The 17291-nt window shown below is 41.8% G+C and overlaps 1 long non-coding RNA gene across 1 annotated transcript; it reads right to left on the reverse strand.

The window, feature by feature from the left end:
* Nucleotides 1–1967: 1967 nt before the first annotated feature.
* LOC140534607 (uncharacterized) lies at nucleotides 1968–10147 on the reverse strand. The gene is made up of 3 exons (XR_011977391.1): nucleotides 7552–10147; nucleotides 6542–6876; nucleotides 1968–5260 (listed from the first exon to the last, which is right to left on the reverse strand). It is a non-coding gene; the product is annotated as an uncharacterized lncRNA (long non-coding RNA).
* Nucleotides 10148–17291: the final 7144 nt, after the last annotated feature.

The raw sequence follows: 17291 nt of genomic DNA on the forward strand, positions 1-17291 counted from the left end.
CAGGTCCTTCTGACTCCTGCACAGGTGTTCTATCCACTGCATCACCTGGCTGCACTTCTACCAAGTGTGGGGAGGAAGTGAGTGAGGGAAAGTAAAGGAGGCTTCACTGGTCATCTACACTGACTGATTTAAGCTTAACCCCATTGTTACAGTTGGGTTAGATGCTGGGTAATTGGGAGGAGAGGGCTGTTGTTCTATGTGTCCTATATATGTGCCTATAATTTGCTGGATGCCAGAGTCCATTTCTCATATTTGTTCATGCACAGGCCCAGAGTTTGAATCCAGTTCTAAGCTTTGCTACCATTGTGCTAGGTGATAAGCTGCTTGCATCTTTGGACTTCAATCTTCTCATCTGTATAGTTGGGTGGAGGATTAGCTGCAGGCAGCCAGACTGCTCAGTAGATGAAACTCCAGGCCTGGAGTCAGCATGACCTGAGCTCAAATCCAGCTTCAGACCTAGCTGGGTGACCCTGGGAAAGTCACTTTGCCTGCTTTCTCATCTATAAACAGGGATAATAATAACACCTACCTCCCAAGGATGTTGTGAAGGAAAGAAAGGAGATAATCTACGTAAAGTACTTAGCACAGGCCCTGACAAATAGTAAGTACTAGGTAATTGCTACCTATTTATTATCATCCCCAACACTTAGCATAGTACCTGGCCCACACACAGTAGGCATTTTATAAATGTTAATTATTATCAGCTCAAAGGATCATAGATTTAGATCTGAAAGAGAAGTTGTGTGGTTTAGTCCTTTGATGGCAGAAGACTTGATTCAAATCCTGCCTTTGGTCCTTATTACCTCTATGATCTAGGACAGGTCAGTTTGCCACTCCAAGTTTTTTGTTATTTCAGTAGAATCAGACTCTCTGTGACCCTATTTGGGACTCTTTTGGCAAAGATCCTGGAGTTGTTTGCTATTTTCTTCTCCAGCTCATTTTACAGATGAGGAAACTGAGGCAAGCAAGGTGTAGTGACTTGCCCAGGGTCACACAGATAGTAAGTGCCTGAGGTCAGTTAGCAATGAGTCTTCCTGTGACCAAGTCCAATGCCCTATGCACTATGGCGCCATCTAGCAGAATTTGAGAGGCAACTAGATGGTGCAGTGGATAGAGCACCAGTGCAGGAGTCAAGAGGATCAGAGTTCAAATCTCACCTCACACACTTGACACTCACTAGCTGTGTGACCTTGGGCAAGTCACTTAACCCCAATTGCCTCATTCTGGGTCATCTCCAGTCATCCTGATGAATATCTGGTCACTGGATTCACATGACTCTGGAGGAGAAATGAGGCTGGTGACCTGCACAGCCCTCCCTCACTCAAAACAAAGTCAAGTGCAAGTCATGTCATCATTTCTCTGATGGCATGGTCTTCTTCGGCAACCAAGGACAAACACACACATGACTCTTTAAGCTATCAATCTGTCTTTCTCCTCTCCTCTGCCAAGTGAAAGTTCTCTTAAAACACTCAGTGTCCCCAACTTTTTTCACCAACCCCTTAACTATTGACAATCTGGTCTTCCTCCTCACCACTCTACTGAACTGAGCTTTCTCATTAATAATCTCACTATCACTAAATCCAATAGCCTTTTTTTCTCATGTCATCCTCTACCCCTCTTCAACATCAGCCATGTGCCTCCCCTTCTTCTGGATGGCCTTTCCTCCACTGGCTTTCATGACACAGAATTGGCCCATAGTAAATGCTAAAGAAATGTTTACTGGTTGATTTATTGATTCTCCCACTCTGACCACTGTTTTCTGTCTCTTTTGTGGATGCCTCATATTTCTCCCAGACTTAATAACCTTGAGGTCATCTTTTATTCTTCCTTCTCATTTTCTACATCCAACCAGTGGCTATGTTTTATTGGTTCTCCCCTGGTCATATTTCTTGTATCTTCCCCCCAGCCTTTATGCCCCCAGACCTACCCCATCCTCATTCATTTCACTTTCACTGCCCCTCCTCTTATCACGAAAATTATTGTAATTGTTTCTCTATTTGATCTTCTCGTCTCCAATTTAGCCCTTCTTCCCCTTCCCTATATAATCTATCCTCCCCTATCCATTCTGTACCCAAATTCCTATTCATATCAGTCCCATATTCAAAAACCTTTTGTTGTTCCCAAGGGTCCACCAAATAAAGAATTCATTTTCAATCCTGGTATTGAGGGCTCTTCACATTTAGAACTGTATTTGTACTACTCACCTTTATATATTGTACATTCAAGTCAAACCGCCATTTTTGTCTTGCCCTCTGGGTACGTATTCATACATCTGCCATGCCTAGCTCCACCATCATGTCTATGACTGTGAAAACATCTGCCTTCCTTCCTTTCAATGGTCCAGTGGAAAGAGTATTGGATTCAATGTCAGAAGACCCAAGGTCAGCTCTTATCTCTAATATTTACCACCTATGGGACCTTGGGTAAATCAGAGCATCTTTTAGGTCTGGGTTTCCTTATCTGTAAAATAAAGAGATTTGATAACATCAATAGTCCCTTTGTTTTGCAACATTAAAGGTCCCTTCTAGCTGGAAGGCAATGTTTCAATCATCCTCAGATAGTGGAATGGGCCAATGACCTCTCTCCAAACAGCAGCAAACCTCACATCAGCATGAGGGCCCTATTCAAAAAGAATTCTTCCAGAAACACAAGGGAGCCACACATGGTGACATGAGGCTCCAGGAGAGGGTCTTGGGGTAAGCTAGGCCCAGGGAATTAGAGCTAGAATCACTTAGAAAGTTTAAAGTGGTGGAGACTAAGTTGATTTTTTTTTAAGTCCCTTCTAATGACCTCAACTTAGTGTATAATTTCTGAAGTTGTATATCCTTTTTTCATGTAAATAAACCCTAGAATATGAACTCTTGTGGTCTGGAGTGTGTGGAGAAAGGGGTTAGGAGAGAAAGAGAGAACAGATGCTAGAAGCAGGTGTCCAGTTACAGTGGCAACCACAGGAGAAGAGGGAAAGGAATTAAAGGTTGATGGGGTGCGGTAGACCTCAAGATCCTGGGAGCCTAACAGGCCCAGACCCCGAGGGGGTTCAGGAAGGGATCAGTGATCAGGGGACATTAGGAAATAGAAAAAGACCAAAGATCTGGGGCTAAAGACAAGGTCCCTCTAGACCAATTCAGAGAAGTGCTGAATTCCCAAAAACTGACCCAGATCAATGAATCCAAGATTCAAGGCCTATACAAATACTACTGCCTTCAAAGTCTGACTCAAGCTTTGCCTCTCTGTGGTTCCTCCCAGACTCCCAGTTGAAGGCCTGCTACACTTACTGGCCTGGGTCACGTGTTTTAAGATTTCACTATATATTGTTTTATCCTAGTGATCTCATCAGCTCCCATGGGTTTAATGACCATCCCTAGTCAGCTGCCTCCCAATCTCTCCTGTCTCTCCTGAACTAGATCCTATATCTCCAACTGCCCGCTAAACACCCAAAATATCCCACAGGCATCTCTAACTTGACATGGCCAGAACACATCATCTCAAAAAAATCTGCCCCTCTTATGAACATCCCTATTCCTGTTGTGAGAACCATTGAGCTCCCAGGTCTGCAACTTGAACGTCGTCTGATGGTCTTTATTTTCATTTACCCACTTTTGTTGTTGTTTCAGTCATGACTGACTCTCTGTGACTCCATTTGGGGTTTTCTTGGCAAAGATCCTGAAGCGATTGGCCATTGCCTTGTCCAGCTCATTTTACAGATGAGGAAACTGAAGCAAACAGGGTGAAGTGACTTGCCCAGGCTAGCACTTCATTAGATTATGAGAACAAGGACTGTCTTTTGCCTTCTTTGTATCTTCAGAGTATAATACAGAGCCTGGCACATAGTAGGCTTTTAATAAATACTTATTGATTGACTCTTGGAACCTATAGTTCTCTCCAAGGTTCAGTTCAAATTTCTGTAAGAGATCATTCTCAGTTCCCCCACTTTTTAGTGTTCCCTCCTCAACCTTCGCGTTACCCTCTTAGAATATTTTATATTTCCTTATCTATGCACTTTTCCCCCTGGTAGAATATAAGCTCCTTGAAGTCAGGGTCCATTCCATCCCTTTCTTTTTATTTAGAGAACCTAGCTTGGTTCCTGGTATATACTAGGTGCTGACTGGTCTTGGAAAATGGAGTTCCTAACTAGGGAATTCCTTATACTGATGAAATCCCAGGTCTACCCCCATCCCAGCACCTATGACCTGAAGACTCAATGACCTTTAGGGTCCTTCCTTGCTCAATCTCTGATCTTCTGAATGTGGGAATCAAAGGCAATGGGAAGAAAGCTTCCATGAGACCCTTTTTACATCAGAAAGATTTCAAGCCTGAACTCATCCTAATTAGCACTCCCTCAGAATCTGTGCCTTTAAAGGGACAGAATGAACAGGATGGGGAAGGGGGATGGTTCAGGATGATGGGAGCAGGATGAAAGCGAGGAATAGAAGAATGAAAGAGGCTTAATGAGCTCCTGCTTAAGAAAGCCCCATAGAAAGTCACTCACAGAGTTCAGCCCTGGGAGGGAGACCCCAGTAAGCTTAGCCTAAGAGCAACTGAGGATGCCGACCATTCAGGGATGCAAGCCCGCTGGCGAGAAATCTAGGGAGGTTTGCATGGATATCCAGACCCAAGGCCAAATGGACGACCATCCATCTTCACAGAGCAGTGAAGAAGCCAAAAGCTCAGGCGCCTGTTTGGGGTTTTGTTTCTTGTTTTTCCATTCATTTCTTTCTTTCTTTGCCATGTTGTCCATCATTCCCACAGTGAAGAACCAAGGAAACCACACAGTCCACAAAGATTGTTTCAAAGCCCAGTTCCCCCTCTTCTTTCAAGTACCTGCCAGACACAGGCAGTCCTTTGGCTCCTGCACCTGGTCAAGAGGCTGACTCCTTCTTCATAAGGGGTTCTCTTCACATTTTTATTCAATGCCTATTCTATACCCAGTCCTGTGCTAGGCACTGTAGGGGGAGGGAGGTGGTAAAGAAAAGTGGGGGCTTCCCAGGAGTTATTTTCTAGTTAGGAATGGTTGTTTTGTTGTAGTTGTGCAGGCACTTTTCAGTCATGTCCAACTCTCTGTGACCCCATTTGGGGTTTTCTTGACAAAGATCCTGGAGTGCTTTGCCATTTCCTTCTCCAGATCATTTTACAGATGAAGAAAGTGAGGCAAGCAAAGTTAAGTGACTTGCCCTGAGTCACAAAGTTAGAATGTGTCTGAGGCTAGATTTAGACTCAGATTCTCCTGACTCTAGATCCAGGACTCTATCCAGTGCACCACCTGGTTGGGAAGACAAGACACAAATATATGAGGAGTGGAATATACATACAAAAGGTTAATTAAAATTTACAAAAGCATACAAGAGCAGATGCCATCTAGTCTAAACCCTTTATTTTACAGATAAGGAGATGTTATGGTTCAGAGAATTAAAATAATGTTGAATCATAGGAACATCAATTGAGAACTGGAAGGATTTTAGGAGCCATCTGGTCTCATTCCTCCATCTTACAGATGAGTAGAGAGCTGGGCTTGGAGGCAGGAAGCCTTGAGTTCAAATCCAGCCTCAGACACTTACTAATGGTATATCCTTGGCCAATTCATTTAAGTTCCCTCAGTCAGTCTCAGTTTCCTCTTCTGTAAAATAGGAGCAATAGTAGTATCTCCCTCCCAGAGTTGTTGTGAGGATCAAATGAGATATTTGTAAAGCATTTCATAAATTTTAAAGTTGAGGCAACTATATGGCTCAGAGGATAGATTACCAGCTCCAAAGTCAGGAGACTTGAACTCAAATCCTACCTTAGACACTTACTAGTTATGTGACCCTGGGCAAGTCACTTAACCCTGATTGTCTCCAAAAAACAAAAACAAACATAAATATTGTCTTATACTAATCATTACTGAAGTGACTTAAAATTATAAACTAGAGTTAGAAGTGACCATCAGTCCAACCCCTTCACTTTACAGGTAGGGAAACTGAGGTGACATAGGATCTTAGCTCCAGAACTAGAAAGGACCTCAAAGATTATCTGGTTCAACCAGAACATTTTACAGAGGAGTAAACTGAGGACCAGGAACATGAAGTGTCTTGTGCAAGGTCTCATAGGTAGTGAGCATCGGAGACAGGATTCAAACCCAGACCCTCTAACTGTTGAGTCAGGCTTCTTTAGCTCTAGCTCTAATATCTTTCTTTAGGAGAACACCTTCTCTACCCCCTCCCCCCCCCACTTCAGTATGACTTGTTTAGGATAATCAGCTCTCCCAGCTCAAGCCTCCATGCAATCTCTTCTCCATTGCCAGACCACACAAGAGACACATAAATCCAATGACAAAAGTATTAAATTAAGACAGGAGATAAAGTAAATAATGAGAAAGGAATTAAGAAGTAAAAGCATTCTCTGCACCCATCTACAAATGGAAATCATCTCCTACACCTCCAGAGGAATTAGAGTCTAATGCCCTTTTAAGCTCCCTCATTCCCGGACATGGTGCAAAGAGGACTATTCACTTCAGAATTCTTGGCCCTAGTGGGAAACACTTAGGGGGCAAGGCCCTCTGACTCACAGTTTTTTCTTTTCTTTTTTCCTAGAAAGGATACAAAATGGCTAACGACTTGGCACTCTGGAGATGGCTGAAGCCTCTTGGTTCTCTTTGGGGTAGAGCATAGCCAGTAGATGAATCTCTTTCACTTATAGGATGCTACCCACCATGTGACAGGTTCGTCCACTGTTTGACTGAATCAAGCAGATTTTCCCTTAGATTTGGCTCCTCACTAGGGAGTGATGTCATTACCAGCAGATTCTGGCCTATATTCCCATTGCTGGGCTTCCAGTTCTTCCAAGTTTTCAAAACTCTCCCAAATCATAATCTATTCTGTTCTGTCTTTGATATTCATTCACCTAAAATCAAAAGAATAAACACAATCAAGACAGAAAACAGCAGCACTTTGCATTCATGACCACATGGCAACTGGGACAGAGAGGGAAAAGGAGAGGGAAGAGAGGGAGGGGAAGAGAGGGAAAGAGAGAAAGAATAAGCTTTCCTCTATTTCCTCTGAATCAGCACCCTTTCTGTTACCACAAAGGAAATAATTAAAGAATACTCATACATGCTCTGAATCAGAGCAGAACCCCATCATTTCACATCACAGAGTGTTCCCAGAAGCAGGTTCACCAAGCCTGCATATAGACTGATGTTGCATAGAGTATGTTATAAAGGATCCAAGGCAGTCTTCATTCTTCTACTCATTCTCTCTAAATTCTCTGTTTGTGGATGACTTTTGTGATTTCACCTAGTACAGAAATATGACAAAGTCACTTGAGTAGGATCCATGGTCTTTAAAAAGTGATTTTAAAAACACTTTTCAAATAGAAGAAAAGAAGGGAGAAAGAGAAAGAGAAGGAGGGAAGAGGAGGGGGAGAAGCATTTTCACAGAGGAAAAACTAAGTGGATTAAGAATACCCCATTACCTAGATTACAATATGCCATTAGAAGGGCAGTCCACTGAGGCTGCCCATCTGCCTCTCCAGTACCCTTGTGCTGTTGGATTCTTCTTTGATTAACTGGCTTCTTACCTGTGTAGCTTTGGGCCCATAGATGAGCAGGAAGAGGTGGATTGAACCGAATTTGGAAAGCTAGACAGAGGCCCCAATAACTCCAAGCTTCCTCCACAAGCATCCATTTTTTAAAGATCAATACTCTTCCAGTGATACTCTATGGTGCTAATATGGAACACCATGATCTTGGAAATATAAGAATTGCAGATGGTCAAAAGGGCCGAGAAAGACAAACAGACGGTAGGCATGAGGAAGGTGCTGTGTATCAGCAAAAAATTGGTTGGTTGGTTGTCATCCTGCGTTTTCAGAGGACCAAAATGAAATCACCATCATAAAGTCAAGTTTCAGTGTGTCCAGTTGTGCCTGATCAGACCAATATGAGCTCACAATGCTCTACCACGGGTTGGGCACAGATAGTCTGTGTGAATGTTTGGGGTTGATACTTCAAATTTGTGCATCCTATGTTTACTTTGTGCTCTCAATTCTACTTTGCTCAAAGAGCACAGAAACCTTTCTGATGTGGGCACACCATGCTGAGCAGTCCTGTGCCAGTGTCTCCCATGTTGCACAGTCAAATGCAAAGTTCTTGAGAGAGATCTTGAGAATGTCCTTGTATCTCTTCTTCTGACCACCATATGATCGCCTGCCCCATGCAAGCTCTTCATAAAATAGTCTTTTTGGCAAGTGTACATTTTGCATTCAAACAACATGGCCAGCCCATCGGAGTTGCACTCTATGAAGCATAGTTTGAATGCTTGGCAGTTTAGTTCAAGCAAGGACCTCAGTGTCTGGTACCTTATCCTGCCAGGTGATCTTCAGAATCTTCCTAAGACAGTTCAAATGGAAGCAATTCAGTTTCCTGGCATGGCACTGGTAGACTTTTTATGTTTCACAGGCATACAACAATGAGGTCAGCACAACAGCTCTCTAGACCTTCAGTTTGGTAGTCAGTCTTCTTCTCTCCCAAACTTTTCTACAGAGTCTCCCAAACACTGAGCTAGCTCTGGCAATATGTGTATCAACCTCAATGTCAATGTGTACATCCCTGGAAAGTACACTACCAAGGTAAGTGATCATATCCACAATATTCAAAACTTCTCCATTTGTTGTAACTGATAGTACCACGTATGGATGGTGTGGTGGTGGCTGATGGAGCACCTGTGTTTTCTTGGTGTTAATTATTAGACCAAAATTAGCACAGACAGCAGAGAATTGATCCATACTTTGTTGCATCTCAGCTTCAGAGGCTGCATTGAGTGCACAATCATCTGCAAATAGAAAATCATGCACCAACACTCCATCCACTTTGGTCTTGGCTTGTAACCTTTACAAATTGAAGAATTTACCATCATTGCAGTAGCTGACCTTGATGCCATGTTCATCTTCATTGAAATCATTCAATAACATGGATGAAAACATCATGTTAAAAAGCATGGGAGATGATGGTAGAGTAGAAAGATGTACATACTTTAGCTCCTGGTAAAGGAGAAAATATTGCAAGCAGCTAGAAAGAAACAATTCAAGTATTGTGGAAATACAATCAGGATTATACAACATCTAGTAACTTCTACATTAAAGGATTGAAGGGCTTGGAATATGATATTCTAAAAGTCAAAGGAACTGGGATTAAAACCAAGAATTACCTACCCAGCAAAACTGAGTATAATACTTCAGGGAAAAAAATAGTCATTCAATGATATAGAGAACTTTCAAGCATTCTTGATGAAAAGACCAGAATTGAAGAGAAAATTTGGCTTTCAAACACAAGAATCAAGAAAAGCATGAAAAGGTAAACAGGAAAGACAAATCATAAAGGACTTTCTAAAGTTGAACTGTTTACATTCTTACATGGAAAGATAATTTGTGTAACTCTTGAGACTTTTCTCAGTATTTAGGTAGGTGGAGGGATTACAAACACACACACACACAGAGTACAGGTTGAGTTGAATCAGAAGGAATGATATCTATAAAAATAAAATTAAGGGGTGAGAGAGGAATATATTGGGAGAAGAAAGAGAAATGGAATGGGATAAACTATCACTCATAAGAAAGATAAGAAAAATCTTTTTCAGTGGAAGAGAAAAGGGAGGAGGCGAGAAGGGAAAAGTGAAGCTTATTCTCATCACATATGGCTTAAGGAGGGAATAACATGCTCACTCAATTTGGTATGAAACTCTAGCCTGCACTACAGGAAGCAGGGGAGAAGAGGACAAGTGGGGTGAGGGGAATGATAGAAGGGAGGGCAAATGGAAGAAGGGTGTAATTACAAGTAAACACTTTGGGGAAGGGACAAGGTCAAAAGAAAGAATAGAATAAGTGGGGGATGGGGTAGGATGGAGGGAAATATGGTTAGTCTTACACAACATGGCTATTATGGAAGTCTTGTGCAAAATGACACATATATAGCCTGTATTGAATTTCTGGCCATCTCAGTGGGGATGGGTGGGGAAGGAGGAAAGGAGAGAAGTTGGAATTCAAAGTATTAGAAACGAATGTTGAGAATTGTTATTGCATATAACTGGGAAATAAGAAATACAGGTAATGAGGTATAGAAATCTATCTTGCCCTTCAAAAAAAGAGAGAAGATGGAAATAAGGGAAGGGTGGGGTGTGATAGAAGGGAGGGCACATTGAGGGAAGGGGTAATCAGAATGCAAGGTGTTATGGGGTGGGGGGAGGGGAGAGATGAGGAGAAAAATTGGAACTCAAAATTTTGTGGAAATGAATGTTGAAATCTAACAATAAATAAATAAATAAAACTATAAAAAAAAGCATGGGAGCAAGCACACAGCCCTGTTTCACTCCATTGGTGACTGGGAAGGCACAAGAGCATTGTCCACTATCCAGAACCTGGACAAACATGCCATCATGAAATTGACATACAATACTGGTGAACTTCTCTGGGCAACCAAATTTTGGCATAATTTTCCATAAGCCCTCACAACTAACAGTGCCAAAGGCCTTGGTCAGATCTATAAATGTTGTGTACAGACCTCTGTTCTGCTCCTGGCATTTCTCCTAGAGTTGTCAGGCAGCAAACACCATATCGACTGTTCCTTAGCCCTTTCTAAAGCCACACTGGCTCTTAGGTAGATGACCATCTTCCACATGAAAGATCAGTCTATTAAGGAGAACTCTAGCAAGAATCTTGCCAGCAATGACCAAGAAAGACCCCTCTGTGATTGTTACAGGACAATCTATTTTCTTTACCTTTGCAGAGATGGCCAATGGACACATCCTTGAACTTCTCCGGGATAACCTCCTCTTACCATATAACCTGGAAAATTTCAGTCAGCATTTGTGTGAGCAATGGTCCCCCTATCTTACCAAAAAATAGTGTGACATTAAAGTCATCATGAAGATTGGTATTACCAGAAAAGGATGTAGGCTGGTCATCTTTAGTTTTATTCAAGACTCAGCTCAAGCCATACCTTCTACATGAAGTATTTTCTTATCCCCTTAGATGCTACTGCTCACACACACAATGCATATGCACATATACATACACATGTATGGACACGTGTTTTCTTATAGATATTTTGTATGGAGGAGATAGATGATGATAGACAGATATGGACGAATAGATAGACATCAATGAATACATATGGATAGACAGATAATGAGTAGGTAGAGATAGATAATAGATGAACAAATATGAATGGATAGAGAATGATATCAATGAAAAAATAGATGATAAATGGATAGATAGACAGAAATGGATGGATGGATGGATGGATGGATGAATGGAGAGAGAGAGAGAAATAAATAATGAATGGATAGACAGATATAGATGTATAGAGAGATATATCAATGGATAGATAGATTATGTAAATACACATAATATTCACATACAATATATGTATATGTATGTATAATATAAACATAGTCTCCTTCAATAGAATGGAAGCTCTCTGGGGGAAGGGACAATGACATTTTTATATTTACTTCCCCAGGACCTAATATCTAGTAGGCATTTAATAATTTGATTAATGAGAAGGATATAGGTGGGGTGTTGTATGATACAATGGAAAAAACATTGGATTTGGAGTCAGAGAACCTTAGTTTGAACCCCAATTCTGTCACTTACTATCTATGTTACCTTAGGCAAGTCACCTGGACTTCAGTACCTGCCATTGCTGCATCTATGGCACCCTTTGGACTTTCTAACCTTTCCATCTACCCTGCAGCCAAGCTTTCTTTTTCTGAGTTATCTCCCCCAACTAAAGTGTGAGTGCTTTGAGAACAAGGACTGTGTCAATTTTTATGTTTCTATTCCTAACACTTAGTACAGTGTTTGACACATGGTAAGTATTTACTAAATGCTTTTTTTTTCATTCAATCATTCATTCTTCCATTCATTTATTCATTCTTTGAGCCTCTGTAGAAGACTTAGGAAAAGACATAGACAAGAGTTATACAGGTTGAAGAGGCATGAATGGGGTTGACATCTGATTTAAAGAAAGGAGTCTTGACAGTGGTGACACAGCTTGACGTAAGCTCTAATATAGAATTCAAGTCTAAATGCTGGTCTAGAGAGATGCCACCCCTAAATAGAAGCCACATCTCCTAAAGTGAGATTTCTTTCAAAGGTAAAAATGTATTTTTATACCCTCTAAAATAATTACACAGAAATGCCATATAGAATATATATTTATGGCTAGAGTTGGAGGAGAGGTGTGGGGTGTGCCATCCAGGCCTGCCAGACTGAGGGGAGGTGCCTGAGGACCTGTGGTGTTTGTGGCAGGGTTGGCAAGTGGGCAATGTTGGCAACCTCACAAAACCACATCTGGGCAGAGGAAAAGAGAAGAGGCTGGTGGAGACTGGCTACAAGTTCTACAATCAACCCAGTCCACCCCAGCCTCTTGCTCAGGAAGCAGGGGCAGAAGAAAGTCAATCAGAACGTGGTTATTGGCTATGTGCAAGCCTTAGATGGGCCAAACTTGGGGGAAAATTATGACCTATATTTGGACTAGCCTAGCATACCAGGGAGAGCCTGCCAGAGGGAATCAGGGGGCCAGTCACTCCCCTGGCCCCAATCAGCATGAGCTTCCCACTGGGGACCGAATCTTAAAAATCATTTACACTAGGCTCAGGCTCCACATTTTCCGCTCCATCCAGATTAACCCAGCGACATCTCTTAGTTTCCCTTGAAGATTTCAGGATACTTATCCCCTTGGATTGGTTTCAGCTCCAGCTGAAAGCTATAGGCTACACCCTCCATATGCTTTCATCTGGATCCCAGTCTGTCCCATCTTTTCCATCAAGTTTCCTCATCTGTAAAAGGAAGAGTTCAGTCGATCAGTGAGCCAACAAGCCTTTATGAAATGCTTGTTATGTGCTAAGCAGGCAGCTAGTTAGTAAAATGAAGAGAGCACTGGACTTGGAACTAGACAGATCCATCTTCCCAAGTTCAAATCTGGCCTCAGATACTTATTAGCTATATGACCCTAGGCAAGTCACTTTATCTTGTTTGCCTCACTTCCTTATCTGAAGAAAATGGCAAAGCCTTCCAGTATCTTTACCAAGGAATTCTCAGATGGGGCCATAGAATTAAACACGACTGAATACACATACACTTGAAGAAAGCCAGGAAAACACAGAGGTGAGGGAGGTCATTTCCAGGCATGGCTGATAGTCAATGCAAAGAAGCAGAAGTAGGAAATGGACTGATGTATTTGAAGAATTTACAAGTAGACCTGCATATTTAGACCATAGATTGTGTGGAGAGAAGTAGAGCATAAGAAAACTGGGAAAGTAGGAAAGGGTCAGATTATGAGAAGCTTTAAGTAGGAAACAGAAGAGTTTATTTTATTCTGAGGTAATGGGGAGTCACTGTAGCTCATTGAGGAGGAGAGTAACCTATGTTTTAGCAATATCAGTTTTACATGTGGGAAGACGGATTTGAAGGGGGAAATACTTAAGGCAGAGAAGCCAGTTGCATGAGATAATGAGGTGGGGTGGTGAGTGTATGGGGAGCTAAAAACGATGAGATTTGGCCAATGGATTGGCTGTGTGCGATGAGTAAGAATGAGGAGTCAAGGGTGACACTGAGGTTCAAGTCTGGTTGACTGGAAGGGCGGTGATGCCCTAGAAATAATAGGGAAGTTTGTGAAAGGGAACAATTTTTTGGGGGAAAGACATTGAGTTCTCTCAAGGAAAACCTTGAACCTGCCTGACCACACCAAATTTAAGCTTTTTTGGCATTGTTGTTCAGTTGGTTTCAGTCTTGTCTGACTCGTCATGACTCCATTTAGGATTTTCTTCACAAGTTCTTGGAGTGGTTTACCATTTCCTCCTCTAACTCATTTTACAGATGAGGAAACTGAGGCAAACAAGGGTAAATGACTTACCCAGTGTATGAGGCTGGATTTGAAATTATGTACCGCAAAACCTAACTGCCATCACATTTAAACTTAGTCAACTATAAGAGCTGATGAGATCAACAAGTGACATTGTATACAGTGGAGGAAAAAAGTGGGCCCAAAACAGAATCTTAGGGGATATCCACAAGTAGTGGGCACACCCTAAAGTAAGATGCCGCAGAGAGGACTGAGAAGGAACAGTCAGACATGTAGGGAGAGAACCAGAAGAAAGCAGTGTTAAAAAAAAATCGAGATGAGAGAGTCTGCAGTAGGAGAAGGTGATAAACGGTATTGATGACTATAGAGAAATTAAGGATGAGAATAGAGAAAAGGTCAGTAGACCTGGCAATTGGGAGATCATTGGTAACTCTGGAAAAGGGAAATGATGAGTTTGGAAGTTGAATTTCAAAGAGGGAGAAGAGACACTGAGGCACTGAATGTCAAATACTTTCTCAAAGAGTTTAAGGAGAAGAGATATGGGATGATAGCTAGCAGGGATGGTCAGAGCAAGTGAGGGATTTTTTTTTAAGAATGAAGAAAACACGAATGTGTTTATAGCCAGTAGAGAAGTAACCAGGAAAGGAGATAGATGACAGGAGTTATCTAGGGTTGGGGAAGGGCCCAGGAAAGCCAGCAGGTGATCATGACCTATGGTGGGAGGTTAGACAAGATTAACCCTTTCCTATTCAACTGATGAAATGGAGGAAGTTGACTACAAGGCCTTCAAAGTCCCTTCTAGGGCTAAGTTTCTCTGATTCTATGAGGACAGAATATTATCTTGGAACTGGAGCTAAGGAAATCAATCACCACCAATATCCCTGACCCAGCACAGAAGCCAGTTCTCCTTAGAGCTGAGACCTGCCCTTGAGTGCATTTCTGTGGCTCCCGGGGCAAGATTTGGCCTTCAGATAATAATTGCCTAGATTTACTTAGTAAATATGCAGCCCCGTTGTAGGATAATGACACGTTCTTAGGGAGGACAGGCCTTCGTAATTACCTTCAATGGGCCCCAAAGTATTAGTTAACACATATTCGGGTTTATAAGACAGGAGTAATGATGAATTTGCCTGGTAATTACATAGTATTCACGGCCTGTGCATCCTGCCAGTGTCTGATACGTAGCCCATCATTAAATGGTCAGCAAGCATTTGGTAAATAGGCCCTGCTTATGTTATTGGTCCCTAGGCACCAAAAACATTATTAAAATAACATTAGTAACATTTTTCTAAAGAGTAAATACACAAGTCTAATGGGAGAAGCCAACTTTCTTAGGGCCAAAATCCTTTATTTTTATCTCTCTGACAGGAGCAACACAGTTCTGGTTTTTCTGGTCCAGGCTTTTTCTCTGCTCTAGGCTTTGCCTTAATTAAATAGGGCAGGAAGACTGAGGGGGTTTTGTGCCTGATCGATTAATGATTTACTTTAGGCCAAGCTTGACTGGGCCTAAGGAGGGAGTAGGGGTAGAAAAGAGGACAATATGGGGATTGTCCCATCAGCTTTTTTCTGAAAGGCCCTGATAGTTTGAGAGGTAGGCCCAGCCTCTGGCATCATCAGCCCTGTGGTTAGCTGGGTAAGCTAAACTCCCTGAGCCTCAAGGCAAACCACAGAGTAGTTGCCTCCCTGGCAACCCTCTCTACCTTAAGCCTCAGAGCTTGGCCTAGGATAAAGAGGAGTCTGGAAGTCATTGGGAGGAGGCATTGACTTTTCAGTGTGAAAGGGGACTAGATTTTGTACACTAGGTTCCCAAGAGAACAGAGCTGGACTCTTCAGGTACTAAGTGAGGAAGACCATGGTTCCTCCACCTAAGATGAAGCCTTGGGGAAAATTTCCAGATGAATTTAATCAAGATAGCAATGAGTTTGAGACCTAAATGGAAAAGGGACAAAAGTATCTTCATGTCCTATGTTTCCTCTACATGTATAAGACCCAGCTCTCACCCAGTCTAGCAGGGGAGTTAAAGTATGTGAACATATATAGAATGGAGTTGTTCCTATGTTACATCCATGTGGAGTAGGAAGTAGAGACATATATTAGGGGAATCGCTTCCTTCAGAGCTCAGTTCAAACACTACCTCCTAAGTAAGAGGCAGCCAGGAGGCAGAACTAGCAATGACCAGAGATTCAGAAACATACAGATAATCCATCTTTCCCCAGTTACACATAAAAACAATTTTTAATTTATTTTTTGGATAAGTTTTATGTATCTTCCTGGAAGATTGTAATAGAAGTTTATAAGAAGTAAGTTGTTACTGAATCCTGGTCTAAGTCGCTCTGCGTCTTTTGTGTTTGTCATTTCTTTTGTAAATTGATATAAAATATCTGTCCTATACCTGATTCATATCACACTTGGCATAAAATATCTGTCCCATAACTGTTTCTTATCGCACTTGGTATAAAATGTCTGTCCATACCTGATTCATATCACACTTGGTATAAAATGTCTGTCCCATACCTAATTCATATTACACTTGAACTCCCTTTCATTTTGGGGGAAGTCAAACCTAAGCTTTATATGATTTGGCCCTGCGATGCTGGAATGAGCAAGAGAAAAGGAAGTCAGCCTCCCCTAGAACTGAACCCAGCCCAGCTGCTTGTCTGGGTCCAGAGTTGATGAGTCCCAGGAGTATTTAAGAGGATTTCACCTAGGTTAAAATATATAAAGGAGAGCAGGAAATGGGGGAAAATGAGAGAGATGCACCACCTGACTGGTTTCAAACCTGCTCTAGGAACAGTCATCAATGAAACTATTAAAAGAATTATCCAATGGCACAATAATGAAAATAATGTGCAATAATACTAACATTTATAGAGATAAGATAAAAATATTCTCTATCTTATCTAACTAACATTGAAGGTTTAAATATGCTTAATATATGTTGCCTCATTTGATCCTCAGCAAAAACCTCATTTTACACATGAAGAAACTGAGTCTGAGAGAGGGTCACATGGCTAGTCAGTGTCTGAGGCAGGATTTGATGCCCAGTCTCCATGACTCTCAAGCCCAATGCTCAATCTCCTGCACCACCTAGCTGCTAATGAAGAGACTGGTCTGGAAATAGTACCTTTTAGTGAGTTGCATGGAAGTAAAAAACACCAAGCTATAATGTCATATTATTTCTATGTTTCTATATGGGAGGGAGATGAGGAACACCACTGCCTTTGAAGGACTATAGGCGATTATCACCCAGAGGACAATGGGAGGGTTCACAGTAGCTTTCAGCAGGGTACAACATATAATCAATGAGGAGCCCCAAAGAAGAACAGGAGCTAAGGATGTTATTAGGGAATTATATGATGGGAAGAGAGGGGCTGGCCATGTGGCAAGATTGGGGAAAATGTGTAGACATACAGTGTTCCATTGGTATCCACAAGATACTAGAACAAAGCAAGGAAAGCCT

This window comes from Notamacropus eugenii, chromosome 3 (assembly GCF_028372415.1).
Source record: "Notamacropus eugenii isolate mMacEug1 chromosome 3, mMacEug1.pri_v2, whole genome shotgun sequence".
NCBI lineage: Eukaryota > Metazoa > Chordata > Mammalia > Diprotodontia > Macropodidae > Notamacropus > Notamacropus eugenii.